We start from the raw sequence: 12124 nt of genomic DNA, 5'->3' as shown, positions 1-12124 counted from the left end.
CACGACTCTTCCTCGGCAGCAAATGTTACAAGCAAAGAGCACATTTGGAACAACACGCTGGCTCCAGTGGACCACTTAATACCCATGCCTGAACATAGACATAGTTTTCCTGGGAGTTGCTGTACTTTACATACCCCTGCATGTTTTGCCTTCCCCCCCCGCCACCTTCCCCAGATCACTAGGTTCTCTTTTAACCAGATAGTTAATGATATTTAGCCCAGCATTACGTTTGCACACTTCCATGTAATGAACCACAAGTTTCGATTCCGAAAATACGTTTACTGTTTTCACACAGGGAAATAATTCCACTGATGTTCATTAAGGCCACTCGGTGGGCATTTATGTCTGAAGCTGCACAGGGGAATGTTCACAGCCTAGGTAAACGACCTTATGGTTTCACCTCATTCTTTAGAGTCCTCAAAAGCCTGAAAACTTATTTCCACTAAAGTAAAATGAAAGATGAAAGTTGTCTGGAAGCAACTAATTTTAGTGCAGTTCCTTCTTGAATCCCCAAGAGCATAGCTGCCTTACAATGCCGTGTCTCTTCCATTATACCTTGATGCTCACCAGATAACCAGAATGCTAAGTCTACCAGCTTGTGGCTACAGATACAGTTACTATAGTAACATTTATAAACACTAATTTCACTACACTTGCAGAACTGCTGCCTGCCAGGAGCAGCTTAGAAAGAAACCACTCTAACTACAAGTAGGTACGTCTTTCTCTTTTTTTCTTTTCTTTTAACAGTAAGCCTGATTTAAATCATTTAAGTCATTGCTCATATTCTAACTTTGTGCAAATATATTGTTAAAAACAAAAAGAAAACTGCTTTACTTTGTCTTAAACTGCTCTAGTGAAAAGTAAAATATTAGATTCAAAATTTTAGCACGAATAAGGAGTGAGAAGACCATTTACTGTCTGGAAACATGGCACTGTTACTTAGGTTGTGCTGGCTCCAGTGAATGCAATTAAGTCATGACAGGTTACAGTACATTAGGGAAAAAAGTAAAAACCCTATACTTTGACATACAAGTGGATACATGTAGCTGTCGGTTGCATATATCCAGGCTGTTTTCTTCTGTTGGCTGAATTCACAAGTACAGTACATACTAATTTTCTAGTTATAATGCATGCATAAATCTGAGCACCACATAATCCCTCTGTTGCTTGCTTTTCATTGTTAAACATGAAGATATTAAATTAGATTCAAACTCAGAGTATTGTCTGAAAAACCCTCACCACGTTTTTCAGTTTCTGTCCTTTGGGGCATATCAGAGGGTTTGCACAAGTCGAGCTGACCCCGAAACCTGTGTTTAGGAAGCACAGGTGGGAGCAGATGATCCTGCCTGCCTGCACTGCTCAGCTCCCAAGCTCAGGTAAGTAGCCAGGTGACCTCAGGAAGGCTACTCATCTGCATCAAATTAAGGAAGCCAGGAGCTAGGTGAGACACGAGTGGCAGCTCATGTGGGTTTCAGGTCTCACTCAGGCTGCTGATAGCCCCGAGGAGGTGCCTGCTCAGAGCCCATGCTCCCAGCAGATCAGACGTGCATTTCAAGTTTGTTGCTCCTGTAAGAATTCACCATGAACACCTGACAGGCTGAAATGCAAGAGCGTGTGTGTTACTACTATTCCAGCAAAGGAGGCAGCTGCATTCTTGAGTCACAAAAGGGGAAATTAAAATACAGTTTAGGATGTGATGAACTCCTAGTTATTACCTAGTTGTCATTTAGGGCTTTTGGGGCCTATCTTACTCCCATAAATTAAAGAATGACTCAGCTAATAGCAGCCTAATGCTCAATGCTGCTGCTCTGAGAAGGACCACCCAGCTGGCAGCTGAGCTCTGGGAGTCCACTCCTAACCCTCATCCCTGTCTCACAGCCCAGCCCTGTCTACCTCCTTTTGTTCAAGACAAAACTTATTTTCTTCCAGTGGTGCCACCTGTTTTTATTCTTGCCATTTAATTCAAATAGGAAAAGCATAGCTCTTGCTCCTCCAGGGAACTTCTCTGAGTATAAAATCCTTTTGTGTCCTTTCATTAGTGCATTCCTTGTGGGTGAAGTGGCCTCCCTCTTGGCCACCCTGCATTCAGGACTGCTATCAATATTTTATGAATCACTGGAAGTATTAACAGTACAAAAGTTTTGCTCATTAGGCTGTCTCTAGTGTCTCGTCAGCTTACTACCATGGCTCTTACATGTGACTCTAATAATACAGATGGCAGACCTTCCCATCAGGATTTTGTCTCATGTAGGAAACCTCACACACCAATTACCCAGTTTTTAAAGGAAAAATGAAGAAAAATAAATTGAGAAAATGCCATTGCAACACCCATGACTGCTTTAGTCACACAAATTTCTTGTTAGTGATGGACCATTTAGCAGTTTTTATATGCTTTTTACCCAGAGGATGCTCTTCTTGTCTGCAGTCAGACTTTTGATTTGACACAAAGCAAGTGAGAAAACTAAAGGCTGGAGTCACACAGCACAATTTGAGCTGTGTGTGTGAAGTCCAGAGGCTGTTTGTTGAAGTTGTTTAGCCATCAGCAGTCACTGCATAGGCTTACATTGTGTTAGTGAGAGGTCTCGATTGATTTAGGCAAACATGGGATGTACTATCTATATTTCCTTACCTTGTCTTTCATTTGACTCCCCACAATTCTTATGTTTATTCCTTTCTTCAATGTATTTTTCTGTTCTTTCTGCTCCTTAATTCATGGCAGAGATCCCTGCAATCCTCTGGGACTCCACTTGGCGCACTTTGACTTCTTGCGCCATGCAGGGTCGATCATTTGGTGCTGGAAGCCAAACCCCTGGGAGACTGGCACAGGCATTGCTGGCAGGGATGGGAGAGAAAGAGCCTCCTTTCTGCTACCTGAACCCAAGGTGTAGGTGCCAGCCAGTACCCTTGATACAACACTGACTTAGATCATAAAACTCTGCATAGAAAACCCCTATTATTTCTGTCAGATGAAGCTACAGTGGCCTAAGCACATCTGATTGTGCAAACCCCTATATGGGCCTTCCCCATATCTGTGTGGGAGACCACCTGGAAATCCTAGGAACTAGGGACACATCTGCAGGCACCACAGCTAACCACTTGGCCAAGCAGCAGAAAATAACGGGCTAAAAACTCCCATTTAGAGCAACTGTAATAGTGCTGTGTACAGCTGGAAAAAGCAGAGGAACCCCAGGAACACAGCACCAGCCCCAGACTGGGGTTTGTGGGGTGAGAGAGGCAGGATGTCACTGGGAGTGCAGAATGCACAGTGACATTGTCATCACTCATCTTCTGCCTTCTGCCACAGCTTTCTTTGTTGATCCCCAAAACTTCACATTCCTCCCCTCCTGTGCCAAGGCCAGCAGGCTTGCCATCCCCACTCAGTGCTTTGTGGCCTCTGTGCCCCACTCAGGCCCTTGGGGGATAGCAAATTGCTACCTCTGCCCCACCAAGACTGACCCACCTACAAGGAAGAGCTGCAAAATATGTGGAGTGTAGAAAGAGCTGATTTTGTCATTGTCATTGTAACACTACTCCCATTTCCCAGTTCAGTGCTTCCTCCCAGCTGAGGAGCTGCACCTCTGCCCAAGTGGACAGTGTCACAAATTATAACTCTCATCCAAGAAGACCTAATGACTCTTATTTTATAGGGTAGCACAAAACCAGAGGGCCTGGAATCCCGGGATTCCAGTTTTGGACAACACTTTAGAAGATAAATAAGGAGACTAATTATCTTATTCCATAATTATTTTAATTATTAATCACTTCCTTCTTTCTTACCTATTATCAGGTTTACAGGCAGGAGTGTTCCCAAGTTCTGAATGCAGGCTCTGCCCCTGGAGTGCTCCTGTGACTCACCAGGTTTGTCTTTATCTCTTCCCACACCTTTCATAACTAGACTTTCTTGAAGCTGCATCATTGCTTCTGGGGATGCAGTAAGTAGGCTATACTATGCACACCTCAGTTGACTCACTTGGGAGAAGATGTCTTGTTCTTTCTGCACCAAACCTCTGAAGATGGTTTTGGAGAATGAGAGGGGCAGCTCTGCTAAAAAAAAATTGATAGAAGGTATAGGGCATGCCTCCTGGGTTAGCAAATGAGTTTGTTTTTTCAGGTGAAGAGTTTTTCAGAGGTCTTACATTATTTTAAGGAAAGCTACATAAGGGTTTTCACATAAGATATTCACTGCTTTGGCCAAAGATGACCCTGTGAAGTTGGGACCTGCTAAGGCAGCATCCACCCAGCAGAGGCTGGCTCTGACTGTGCTGCGGGACAGGAACTGCACAGCACAGTCACACTGGTCAGCCAGGGTGGCTCCTTGGCAGGTGCTGGTGGCATCAGGCACCCTGCAGCTCAGGGACAGACAGTCCTGGCCATGCCGAGAGTCTCTGTCATGGTTTCGGTAAGTGAGTGTGATGCATTCACAAACAGTTTTCCAGGGGAGGTGCTGCTGCCAAGCTGTGTTACAGGCAGGGGCAGGGAGGTCAGCCAGGACGGGAACAGTGCTGAACGTGGGGAGGCAATGATGCCATATCCTGGCGTCACAGGCACATGGAAAGACAGGGCTGAGAGGGAAGCGCTGACTGAGGCATGAGCAAGTAGATCAGGGAAGAAGGAAAAGAAGAAGGAAAATTCTTGCTCATTCAGCAAGAATTTGCAGCAGTGAGGCCTGTTTAAATGTATTAGTTGATAATATTTTGATGAGAAACTCAGGGAGACTGTGACCTCCATTTTACATCACACAGCCCTTCTCTGCCTCATCACCCACACGCAGGCAAGCATCTTTCCAGTGCTGGTTTCAGCATCAGTAACAGTCACCATTTTCTATGACCACAAGTATGTAGCAAATCATAAAAGCCCCAAATCTCACAGAGGAAGGAGTTCAGGCCTAGAGATTGTGCAAGCTAAGTTCTGACTGTGTCAAAGGGAAGTGGGGAAGAAGCACGCTCTGGGTGGAGATAGGAAGGACATGTGTCAAAGGGAGATAACTGCATATGGGACTCTCCTGTTTGGATACAAATCAGATCTTGGATCCTCAAAGCTCAGGGACATCTTCCATCTTCAGTAATTGAAAAATTATGATTGTAAAGCCAAACTGCAGAAACAGAAAATAATCGTGCTTTACCTTATTAAAAACAAGCAGCTCCAAGTGTCATAGCTTGAAACATTTTCCAGAAATATGAGATTTACTGAGACAATGGTATCCTCTGCCATATGAGCCTCATGCTCTGCCTCAGCTCTGTCCCTCCCGGACAGGTCAGTGCATGGCAGAGGAGGAGCAGCCTCCCTCCCCGAGTAGGAGGACTAAGCACTGACCAGGAGGCTCTTTGTTGTGACACATACAGTAAATACTACCCTTGAAAACACATACAATCTCAAACTGTGGTTCACTCCCCATTCTTCTACATCCAATTTCTTTGTATCTGCTTCTATTTTCATCTCAGAACATTAAATTGTGTTGGATTTTGGCTCCCTAAATAGGCACAGGGAAACTGCAGTGAGCTAGAAAGCTGAATTTTATCTTTCACTGTGAGGCTGGGAGTGCTTTAGCTTGGTGTATTGTGCTGTCAGTATCTCACTGTTATCCTTTAGCCTGACAGCAAAAAACCTCCCAGTCTGTATCTGTTCCTAATGAGAGAAATGCAAGGAGAGAAGGAAACAGAGACTAATCTTTTTACTTCATAGGAGAGCAACAAAGAAAATGGTTCTTTTTTTTTTTTTTTTCCCCAGGTTTTCAGCTATTAACATAAGCAATTTATGCATAGTATAAAAATTAACATCAGGGATGACCTTTTAATAATTATAAGCAAAGTTATCGGAAATGAATAGTTGTAGCGTATCTTGCTACATGAATTATTATGCACATTATCCTGGTCATTTGCACATTGTAATTAACTGGGACTGTTTCGGTGCTTTGAAAATGTGATTTGTTAGCACTTACAGCCACTTACAGAGATACAACCCTATGTAAAATGTGAGTGTTAAGAATAGTTTGTGGATATTAAACTAACATTTTGCTGAAAATTTTCAATTTCTTGTCTCAATTCCAAGGGGATTTTTTATACGCTACATATAAAATAGGTTCATATTTAAAAGACTGACAAAATATAGCTTACCAGATTTTCTGTACACATTAGTCCCAATTTTTCTCATGCCTGGATGCATCATTGTAATGACAGCAGTGAAAAGGCTTGTGCCACCTCTCAGTCTCAAGTTCAAACGATGCAGAATAAAGGAAAAGCGATCTGCACAAGCAGTTTTAACCATGTACCTCCTTACCTTGCCCTGCTGAAGTCATGCAGCATTTTCAGAGGAGGCTGATATTCACCTCTTGTAGAGAGACACTTTCCTATAAACTGGTCCTACAGCAGATTGAGCTGCAAGTCACCTCTGCAAGGATAAGCTATCCTACATTGTTATCAGGGGTTTTTAAGTGGCTCTGCTAATACTATCACCCTTTACAGAACATATTTTCTTTTTCAAAAGGTAATTGATTTACCTCAGCTGATCAGGAGACACTTGATTGATTAAGATGTATTAGGGATTAAGTGGGGCTGGAGGAGATTTGGGTTTGACTTTAACTAAATTTTATCAAACAACTGTCATGACAGAAAAAGGGCAGTAATCGATTGAAACACAGACTGCAGAAATGCTTATAATACACAGGTAATGGAGAGAAGTAGTGAGACAAAAAATGTATTTCCTAGCTGAAATACTGGAAGATACAACAGTTGCAAAATAGTTTATTCAGGTGTGGCTGTATCAAGTGTAAAGAGAGAGCCCCAGTAAAGGCATGAAGCTACCAAAGGATGAAATTACCAAAGGCTAGTCTTGTAATGAGGCTGTAGGATATTACTGCTGCTAAACTACCTCTGTTTCCCCTGGTGATAGTTTAACAGCAGTTAACAAAGATTAACTGAAACAGAAATCTCATAACAGAGAATACAATAGCCTATGCACTCTTGTCTGGTATTTCTCATGCATACAGGCATAAATGCTAAATACTAAAATAAACAAAATCAACTTCAATATAAGCACTATGTTTTCATACTTACTACATAAGTGATTTATAGGCTGACAAGCTTAGCTGCTCACATAGTGTCAGGATTTTGTGTTATGATGTCTGTACTTGTGCATCACGTGCTGGTTTAGGGGGAGAAGATGTTATGCAAGAAGCAGTTCATGCTGAAATTTTCCAAGCCTGAAGCAGAATCACTTGGAAAAAAATTCTAGGTAAAACGGCTTAGCTGTTTCTGAGAATATGATTTGGAAAATATGTTGTTTTGCATGTATTAAGCCAAAAGTCTAATTTTTTTCTAGAGAAGCTCCAAGGTTGCCAAGTGGTAGTTTAAAACCTGACAATTTGGCTGAAATGGCAGCAGTGCATCTTTTGTCATTCTTGTCAATTTGCCCAAACCAGAGCAAGTTACAATACTTAGAAAGCAACATCAGTTTGCCCATACCAGGTAGAGACATACCAGTGTGCAGTGCTGAATTTTGGCAGCCCCCCTGCACCACCGGGGCTCTATCAGGAAGCACTGCACTAGGAGGCTCTACAGCTCTGACTCTTGGCTTTGTAGCACCAGGGCCAGACCTGGGAATAGCATTGAAGATGTAGAGTGAGGTAAGAGAGATTGAGCTGATGGGGGAGACTGGAGCAAGGAGCTGAAGTGGAAAAAATGGAAGTATGTGGGGACATGGGGAAGATACAAGCTCCAGCTGGAGGATGGGTAGAGAGGCTGGTGCTGACTAGAGTCAGGTCCTTGCAGGACCTAAATTCTAGACTGCTGAATTCTCAGACACATAGGCAAAAGATTCATTATTCACTTGAAATCCTTGTGCATAATTCCACTCCCACATGGTATGGTGATCTTGCCAATATCAACAATCCTGGTACTTCTAAGAAAGTAATTAATTCCTTAATAAAAGCATTACTGATTTGCCAAGATAAAAATTCCACATGGCAGCGTGACATGGAAGACAGGTTTATTGTGCTGGACAACCATGAAAGTAGGTCAGATACATGTTTTCTGGAGATTCTTGATGGCTGTCATAGTGTTACAGCTACAGAAACAATTGCAGCAAAGCTTCCATTTCTTGACCAGCCTTCTCAAATAGATTCCTCCTACAAAAAAGATTAATGACAAAGAGCAAATTCTAGGTTTTTCTTTTTCTTTTCTTTTTTTTTTTTTCTTTTTTTTTTTTTTTTGCCACAGTAATCAAGGCAGATTACAGGGAAAAAGAACCAGGCAATGAGGAAACCAACAAGACCTTATGAAAGTGTATGCCAAGTCCTTTTGGAGAATGTAGTTTTTTAGAACTGGGAAGGAATGAGGTTTCCAAAGTTCACTGGAGTGGCTGGTAGTTGGTCTCTGGAAATATAAAACAGCAATTCCTTTAGCTTGACAATGTGAAGGAGACATGACAAATTCCCTCACAACTGATACTGCTTATCAGACAATAGTATTCAGCTTATTAGATAAGTAGCCTGAGCACAATATTGAATTAAAGACGTAAAGCCAATTTACTAATGTAAAGGACAAAATTAGGAAGCATTCCATAATACACATAATACAATTCCATAATTCCAGATCTCTGTACGACTAGCACGAGCTTTTTTTAATCAAGAGCTTTAAGGTGTCATCACTTTAGGACAGGAAATCACAAATCTTCTGACTTTTGATCTGATAAAGTCCTTGTGTCAATGAAACATGCCTAAGATATTCTTTTAATTCATTTCATTAGACGACGCGCCACCACATTTAGCTACTAGCAAACTGAAAACATGATTTGAGGAAATCATCTGCATTATTACTTTCTGAAATAAGAATCTGTTGGATTTTACTGTTATGAAAGACCTTGCTTTGCATTTCTTTAGTACAGAATCAGTTATTTGTTACAAGCAGAAACAATGATACATAACTGATGCTTCAGCACCCACTCCTGCAACAAGGAACACTACAAAAGCTGTTACAGACTAGCAACTCTAGTCATTTTATCTTCCTAACTGGTGATTTTTGTTACCAGTTAAGTCCTCTTGGGTACTTAAGACAGCTGTAAGATTACAAGCAAGATACTTGATTTCCCACAAAGGAGTGCACAAGCACAGTAACATAAAAAAAGCTGGTGGGTGAAGAGTTTCAAATGGATGTGCCTAGTTACATTCTCTTCCAGTCTCTACCTGAAGCACATGCCCAGCACTACACTACTTTTCTATCACTCTCCCTGGCATTAGTAAGGAGTGGGCTGACACTGCAGCTGACAGCAGAGGCACTTTCTTCCTGTGATGTGTGCATTCTCAACATCTCTAAGACTTATTTCTTTCAATGAAATTTGACTGCAATTAATGAAGAGGGTCAAAGATCAGTAGGGAAAGGATGAACCATTTGAGAGGCTTCATTGTTTTCGGGAGGAAAAAAAATTATATTCCACATTTGAAAGACCTAATTCAACAATTTTTGCTTAACAATAATTTGCACTTATCTGCCAGTCTGAGAGATAGTATAAACTAACTTGATCATGCACTGACACTGAACTAGCTAACCACGGTGTACCCCACCACCTCCATTCTTCAATGCTTCCTGTAAAGTACAGCTGTACTTTACCTCACACAAGTTTTCTGTAGTTATGTGAACTTTACTGGTATAGGTATCAAAACAGGTTGTTTAGCATTAGCTCAGTTATTCTTTCAGGAGATGCAGTCACATATTTGCTGGAATACAGCATTAACTCACACAAAGGTTGCAATGTCCTCACATGCATTTGCTTCCACCTTATTGGGACAGAAACCCATTTTACTCCAAAGAGATTGCTGAAGGTACGAACTTAGATGGGCCAATTCTCTACCACATTTCTTCTGGGTCTTGTTACCCTGCCTCCATCCATTCCTCACAGTTAGGGTTTCATGCTGGCTGCAACTAAAGATACCATAAATTCAAGCTCTGCTAAAAAGTTAAGTTCTGAAGTTCATTAGAGATGCTTTAAACCTTTTATGATTAAAATCCACATTTTCGAACCACTGCTAAATATGCATTTATTTAATCTAAAACCATTAATTTTCCACCAAATGTATCACATCAAAGGTAAAAATTCACACAACATGAACCTTCATTTCCCCCCACAAGGAGTGTGTTCTTAGAGAAGTAGGCATGTTCCTTCAGCTCCAGATAAGCAACTAAAGAGGATGGTCAGATATAAGGAACAGGAGATGGTGACACAGACCAGCCCTGTCTTCTTAATTTAGTCCCATATTGATAGATCAGCTAAGTTTTGTTGATTGTTTTGTCCTGTCTCTGGTTTGCAGACAAGAGAGACTTGCATCCAAACATGACGAGATTCTACTATTTCTTGCAGTCAGATAGTTCCACATGGGTTATATTATGTCCTTTGTGAGGCTCACAGTTGGAGGTCTTCCTCCAAGGGTTCAAAGGACATTCTACTCATTCGTCTAGCTCTCCATGGAAATCTGAGCAAGAAGGGGGAAGCAAGCACAAGGAAACATAGAGTGCGACTTAATGCATCACAGTTTATAATTCATTAAAAAGGTGCATCCTTCAATTTGGTATTTTGAATCATTTTCTGATTTAAGGCGGAAGAAATCTGCCTTCACAGACTACACTTGGCAGTCTCCTACACTAGATGATGCCAATACTGCCCGAGAAACACAACTACTGTGTAAGCAATGCCTACTTATACACCCCTTTTCAGAGGGCTGTGCCCCAGTGTAGCCAGATGATATTAAAACTACAACAGAAATGAACACTGCAGCCAGCTTCATGTCCTCCAGAAAGCTACCACAACCCAAGCAAGCTCCTTCTCCCAGGCATCGCTTTTGCCCTTATGTCAACACATCAGAGCAGACCAAACACCATCCCTAACACAAGAAATGGTCTCCCAGAGCAGCCACAGTGGATCTCAAACAATACAGCACTTTGGTTTGGAGCTGTTTCCTTTACCCTCTGCGCTCAAATCTGACAAGACCAGTCCCCTGAGTGTTGCAATTTCTAACGCTTTTAATTCTCAGATTTCAGACATGTTGAGGGAAAGGCAAAATACCTCTTCCTACTAAAGCAAAGAAATTAGTCCTCAGCTTCCCACAATGACTAAGAATTCATGCTCCCTTGGGTGCCTTAACCAAGTAAGAGATTTAAGGCAACATGTAAGTAAATGGTAAATCCCGTATCATGTCCCAGTTATTTTCAGGTACTAAAAATTGTAGGCTGCTAGAAAGTGTGAGCCTGAAACTTCTTGATGAGTTCATTCAGACACTTGAAAGCACACATTCTCATAGGAGAAAAAAAAAGTATATGAGAAAAATAAAGTTGCACCTTGACAGGTTTTTAAACAAGAGTGCATATTTTTCATATTAGACTGCACTTTAAACTGAATGAAATGTCATCTGCAGTCAGGAGATTAGGATTCCAGAACTGTCTTCTAAGAAAGGAAGGGGAAAAGAACACAGAAAACTTAGTTGTAAAACAGAACCAGATTCAATGATGGACAGATTGTTGCCTGTGACAGCAGACTATTAACTATGATCTCGAGTTTTTTCCAGCCCTTAACAAAAGCCGTTACTGTAACAGCAGTATCTTTAAAAAACCCAGTGTACAATATTATTTCAACTTCAGATGATGTACTTGAAGTTTACATAAAAATGTTAAGTCACTGCCTCTCAAGAGCACAGCACTTCCAATGCACGTCAGAGAAAACACTTCAGAATGGACGAAGCATCAGCCCTGACACATCAGATAGATTAGTAAAGGGGTACTTGAGAACTACAAGGGCTCTTGGACATCACAGACATCCAGTAAAAAGAATATCTGTTATCCTGTACCTCATATTGTATCTGTTCCTATCAATGTTACTTGCCAGCTTCTTATTCTGGCTTCTAATGGGCTTTGGGGGGTTTTGGATTACTTGCAGTACTTGCACCAACTCTTTACATTCATTCATTCATTCATTGAGAATGCACGAATGCTGTTCAACAAAACAGGACTTAGTGTGTCAGTATCTGATATCCCTCACTGGAGACAACTTAACTGACTCAAACTATACAAATAATCTGCAAGATGGAATACAGCTATTTTATTCCAACCAAGGTATTTTTCAGTGCCTCAAAAGGCAACCC

At 41.4% G+C, this 12124-nt stretch overlaps 1 long non-coding RNA gene across 1 annotated transcript in view; it reads left to right on the top strand.

The window, feature by feature from the left end:
- LOC146441155 (uncharacterized) overlaps nt 1-12124 on the top strand; it is a 29366-nt gene that overhangs the window by 1111 nt on the left and 16131 nt on the right. The window contains exons 2-3 of the long non-coding RNA XR_014849800.1: nt 660-712; nt 3788-3858. This is a non-coding gene — a long non-coding RNA (uncharacterized LOC146441155). The remainder of the gene's footprint in view (nt 1-659; nt 713-3787; nt 3859-12124) is intronic.

The sequence above is a fragment of the Lichenostomus cassidix genome, chromosome 2, assembly GCF_008360975.1.
Source record: "Lichenostomus cassidix isolate B80296 chromosome 2, HeHo_3.0, whole genome shotgun sequence".
NCBI lineage: Eukaryota > Metazoa > Chordata > Aves > Passeriformes > Meliphagidae > Lichenostomus > Lichenostomus cassidix.
This window is presented reverse-complemented; position numbering and strand designations above follow the sequence as displayed.